This window comes from Tyto alba, unplaced genomic scaffold (assembly GCF_018691265.1).
Source record: "Tyto alba isolate M040663 unplaced genomic scaffold, T.alba_DEE_v4.0 Super-Scaffold_38, whole genome shotgun sequence".
Taxonomy (NCBI): Eukaryota; Metazoa; Chordata; class Aves; order Strigiformes; family Tytonidae; genus Tyto; species Tyto alba.
In genome coordinates, this window is record NW_024881313.1 from 23,778,120 (window position 1) to 23,784,167 (window position 6,048).

A 6,048-nucleotide genomic window follows, 5' to 3' on the forward strand; every position below is an offset into this window, starting at 1 on the left:
GCCCCACCACAGACTGGGAGAGAAAACTGCCAGTGAATTTTTGACACTGTGGGAAGCCATAGGCTCTTTTATTTTCTGTGGTATACTATATAGAAAAACATTGGTATCAGCTGAGGTCTGAGCTGTAAGAGGTTTCATGTTTACAAGCCAAAAGTCAAACTCACAGACTTGCTGCATGTTTTGCCTGTGACCCCTTGACCACCCACTTCAGGGTGACTGCCCAGCTACACATACAAACAGGGAGACACCCAGTGCTTCCCCTTTACTATTTACCTCAAGGCTGCATGCAGCGTTTTGCTTACTCATCTTTCTTCTGCCCAAAAGTCCTTATGCTCTGTGGCAGACCCCTGTCGTGTGCTGGTGCATTGTACATGTATCTGCCTGTGTTCTGGGTCTGGTCAGGATGGAGTTAATTTTCTTCATAGAAGACCATATGGTGCTGTGTTTTAGATTTGCAACCAACAGGGGTTGGTTATTGCTGAGCAGTGCTTGCACTGAATCAAGTCTTTCTGTTTTTCACTCTACGCCTCACAATGGTCTGGGAGTGGGCAAGAGGCTAGGAGTGAACACAGCTGGGACAGCTGACCTAAATTGACTGAAGACATATTTCATATCACACTCAGCAATAAAATTGGGGGAAATTTCTCCCAGTAGCTGTTGCTTGGGGACTGGCAGGGCATCAGTCTGTTGGTGAGAGGTAGTGAGTGATTGACTTTGCATTACTTAGTTTTTTTACTGTCCTTTTCCTTATTAAACTGCTTTAAACTTGTTTTTTTCTGATTCTCTCACACATCCCACTGGGTGGAGAGTAAGCAAGTGACTGGGTGAGGTCTTAATTGATGGCTGGGGTCAATCCACAACAGACTGTCACATTGACCCAGTTATAAAGAAAAATGACTGTCTAGCTTTGCCATGGCAGTAAGAATTGATCTTTGCAATTTCAGATTATGAGGCACAGGGCTGGGCCACTTCTGCTCTGCTGCCCATTCTGGAAATCTAGCACAGAGATTTTTCTTCATTGTGATTTACATCTGAAAAGTGTTGAGTATCTTCTGTGAGGTACAGAGATGTCTGTCACGTTGTCTAGCATCAGAAGGGAATTTGAAAGGTCACCAATCTGTTGCTCTCCGCAGGGTAGGATGAACTGTGCTTATGCCATTTCTGAAGAAATCTGAAGTTACTACTACTAGCCTTTTCTAAAAAACTTCATCAAGGAAGATGGGCACTTCTCCTTTGGGTTTTATCCTGGGCGAACTGGGAATTTTTGGAGAATTTGCTCCCTCATGTACCTGATTGGCATCCTCTACCCATTTGCATAGGGCTTCTCTCTGTATGGGGCAGAAAAACATAATCATGCCTTGCACTTTGGATGAGGGAGGCCCTGCAGGAAGGAAGGGTGACTCAGAGGCATCATCAGTTATCTTAGGCTGGTGTAGAGTCAGTAAGGGGATAATTTGCTTTTCCAGAACTATGATACATTGTAGGCTTCCTTTTATAAAGTGTTTGTTTTTCTGTTTGTTTTCTCCCAGCACAGTAGAAATTTTCAGATATTCCTAGCACTGTCTGAATTATGTTGGTAGACCCCCATTAACTCTATAGTGAGAAGGGAAGGGTAAATCAAATCCTTTGGGACTTGTGTCATTTTGACTTTTCTTTCTGAGGAGAACTGTGGATGTATAAGGAAGACCATAGCCAGAAAGGGCGATGAACTGTAATTTGGTGGGTAGGTCCACTTGAAGACTTGGGTGGTGGACACTCACCTAGCTGATAAGTTTACAGCCATTAGCAGCAAATCCAGAAGCTAAAGGTAGGTAGCTATAGTCTGCCAGAGGGATGAGGAGACAGGAGCCTCAGAAGGCTGAACAACAACAAATGCAGAGATTAAGGAGTGGGAAGAACTCCAACCTACCAGTAGACTTGAGGAAATGACAACTCTGAGTGGCACCAATCACCTCCTGTTTTTCATGCCTAACTTCAGGTTGCAGATGAGTACTTCTGTGTACCTGAGTTAAAAAGAAGTGAATAATCACGGGGTAAAGAGGTGCCAACTTCTTCAATAGCATCTTATTGGTTACAGCCCCTATCCGGGAAGGGTAGAGCATAGGAACGAGTCCCTTTAGCTGGGTGGCTGCATAAGGAGAATGAAGAGGACACCAAGAGGGCAAGCACAAAGGATCTTGGCTCTGCAGCCTAGAGGCTAGGGTGTTCATTTGGGAGGTTGAAATGATTGATTCTGGTTCCCAGGCAAGACTAAGGGTTTTATCTGAAACAGTTATTGACTCAAATAGCAAAATAATGCAGGGTAGAAGGTACAAATCTCCCTAGTGATTCCCTGGAACCTAGAGGAGCATTGTAGGACAGATGAGTTGGAACCTCATTATGGTGAACAATTTATTAGCTCTGACTGATGGCTGAAAATGTGTGTCATGATCTCCAGTGTCAACCAGAACAAAGCTAAATAGATGTTACCAATGCTGTATTTTGAAATGGCCCACTCATGTTGGTTGAGATAGGTGTGCTCTGGGCCTGCTAATCAGATTGGATTCATAGGAGTGTGTAGTGTGTCTGTCCAGAACCTTGTAGGCTTGTCTAGAAAGTGTTGCTTACTTTATCAGCCCATAGCACATTTTGTTGTGAACAGGATGGCAACAATAGGAGCTCAAGAATCTTTAAATTGAAGATAGAGGCATCTTGTCAGCTCACCTCCCAGATTAGATGACTGCTGGGTGAGCAAGTTTGGGGTGTGGGGTTTTTTTGTTTTAAAATTAAATTTGTCTTTTAAGTGCCTAACAGTCACTGAAATCCTGAAGTAGGTCTTGAAATCTTTACTTGGATCCAGTCTGTGTTGTATTCCTGTTGACAATGGTAGATGAACACATGCTTTGTAAGATGTTTTTAATCAGAAAACAAAAATAGTCTTTGTTAGTGATTCATCATGGAGTATAGAAGATAAAAGGGTCATTTGCATATGGGTATCTACACCATGGAATGCTTTTTTTAGGCAAGTCAAATTAGTTCTACTGCCATTACTAATGTGTTTTGGAGCCTTGCTTCAATTTTCCTGTTTTCACAAAATTGCTGACAAGATTTAAGTTTAGGTGTCCCACTTGAGCAGTGGAGTTGAACCAGATGACCTCCAGAGGTCCCTTCCAACCTGAACCATTCTGTGATTCTATGAAAACATTTCCCACATCTTTGTTGACATGCCACTTAGTCATGCTTGCAGGGAAACAAGAAATCGGTGAGACAGGCCCACAGGTGAGCAGAAGAGTCATCAATAGTCTTTCTCCTGGACTGTTGTCCACATGTTTGTTCCTTGTATTGGAGATAGGGCTGTTAAGAATTGTAAATAAATGCTAGAAGTGTGCCCTGAACTGCAGAAGTCTGAGGTGGATCTTAGTTTACTTTGCTAGGAGCCTATAACACATAATACATCTCTAGGAGTTCTTTTATTAGTGAGAAGCTGTCTCAGTCTGCCTGCTTCTTAGTCTCAGAGGTATCTCTATAGGGGAATGTTTATCTACAGGTCTAGTTATATGTTCACTGACTGCTTTTTTTAACTGTAAATACGAATGTGTGTGTACTTGGTGAACCTGAGATCCTGCAAGTAGATTATTTGATTCCTCTGATTTAAGTTTTTTCTCTGTTGGCTAACATTATCCATTTCCACTTCATGAGCTGGCGTACATTTGGAGTGTGTGTGCATGTTTTGTGTGTGAATGTATGTGAAGTTTCTTAAAACAGTGAAATGTGATATTGCTGCCTACAAGACTGTCAAAGCAACCTGTACATTTGGCCAGTTAGAAACTCCCTTCAGTAATGCATATGTATATTTAAACAGAGGTATATGGTTGTCTCACCACTTGTGTAAGACTGAATAAAAATGAATTGCCAGAAGGTGCAATTTCTGTGAAAGCTTGTTTGCTGTCTGTAATCCTGTACTAGCCTGTAAATCTGCAACGGCTGATACATGCTCTTGAGCTGAGGGCTGTTAAAAGGTCTGTAGGAACCAGAAAGAAACCCGTTTTTTCTTAAAGAAACAGTTTTGAGTTACTGGAGCTGTTAGTTGAGGCCTCAGGCTACAATTCATTAACTGTCAAATAGAGGGCTTTTGTTGTACTTATTTGGGTTACAGGCTAGATTTAAATTTACACAATTTATTTTTGCATTAAATATCTCAATTGTTCAATGATTTAATGCTAGGGATAAGTATAAATTATCTGCTCCTGAATATTAAGGCAAGTTGTCAAGGCATGCAGCTGCAGCAACCTTAACTCCTGTGTCTGAGCACTAGATTGAGGGGTGTACAGGGGAGTTCACAGAGCCAGGGACACCCGAGGCAGAACAGAGCCCCTCCCGGAAACAGCAGGTCTCCTGAGAGAGGCTGACACAGTTTGGGTCTTGCCAGGAGCAACCATGGGAGATTGAAACAGCCCTGGGGAGCGCTGCAAACAGGGATAGAGAGGGTACAGCTGTTTGTGTGGTAACAGCTGTGCACCCTGATTGTAGACCCACAGCCCCGGGAAGCGCTCTAGGTCTCTGCCATAATGGTGGGCACTTGCCTCAGAGTTAAAACCAGTGTTTCTACAGAGAAAGCCGCTGAGATATCTGATGCTTCAACCCAGATGGAACTGGTAAGGAAGGAGACTTCAGTACAGACAATAGGTTGCAATGAGTGCCCAGACCCTTCTCCTGGAGAAAAGGTAAGTACCTGCAAAAGATGTGCACAGGCCAATGATCTGTTGGGTCAGGTGATGGAGCTGTGGGAAACAGTTGAAAGGCTGCATAGTATTAGAGAGGCCAAGAGGGAAATAAGTTGTTTCAGATCCACACTCCTGTGGCAGACATGACAGAGAATGAGGTACCTTAGACCCTGGTGACACAGAGGCAGAACTGTGCTTCAGTTCCCACCCTCCAGCATTACAACCAGAAAAAGATACAAAGCTTTAACAGCTGTAGACACCCACAGACAAGGTCTGCAAGGAGAAACTGTACCAGGAGCACACAGTGGACACTGCAGAAAGAAATTAAAAGTGCTCATAATGGGTGACTCTCTGTTGAGGGACACTGAGGCACCTATCTGCTGGTCTGACAGGGAGTCACAGAAGGCATGCTCCCTTCCAGGAACTAAGGTATGAGATGTTGTCTAGAGGGTACCACAACTTGTCAAGAGCACAGACTACAATCCACTGCTGCTCTTTCATGTGGGCACAAATGACACCACAAGCTGGAACCTGGGTGGAATCAAGGAGGACTACAAAGCCTTGGGGGTGCAAGTGAAAAGTATTGGTGCACAAGTTAGCTTTTCTTCCATTTTACCAGTTAGAGGAAAAGGTGCAGCCAGAAATAGATGTATGATGCAAATCAACTTCTGGCTTTGTGGCTTGTGCTGTTGTGAAGGTTTTGGCTTTTATGACAACGGGGCATTTTTCAATGACTATAGCCTGTTAGGGAGGGATGGGATCCACCTGTCTAGAAGAAGCAAGGGAATCTTCAGCAGCAGGCTGGACAACTTGGTGAGGTGGGTTTTAAACTGAAGGTTTTTGAGGGACAGGGTCCAAAGTGGCAACGCTCATGCCATTGCAAGCAACTGGGGAATAAGCCAGGCCAACCAGAGAAGCAACAAATGTTTCTTAGCTGCCTCTCAAGATGACAACCAGAAGACCAAACACCTCAAGTGTGTGTATACCAGTGGACACAGCCTGGGGAACAACAGGAGGAACTGGAGCTCTGTGCCTCATCAGAAAGTTATGGTATCATAGGAGTAACTGAAACATGGTGGGACAACTCACGTGACTGGAGGATTGTGATGGATGGCTATAGGCTGTTTCGTAAAGACAGGCAGGGAAGAAGAGGAGAAGGAGCGGTGCTCTATGTTTAGGAGAACCTTGAATGTATAGAAGTCAATCATGGTGATTGTGGAAGCCCTAGCAAATGCCTCTGGGTCAAGATCAGAGAGGTCATCTCCAAGGGGGATATTACAGTAGGCTACCAACCTCCAAACCAAGATGATAAGGCCAATGAAGAAATATTTGAGCCATTTTAGCA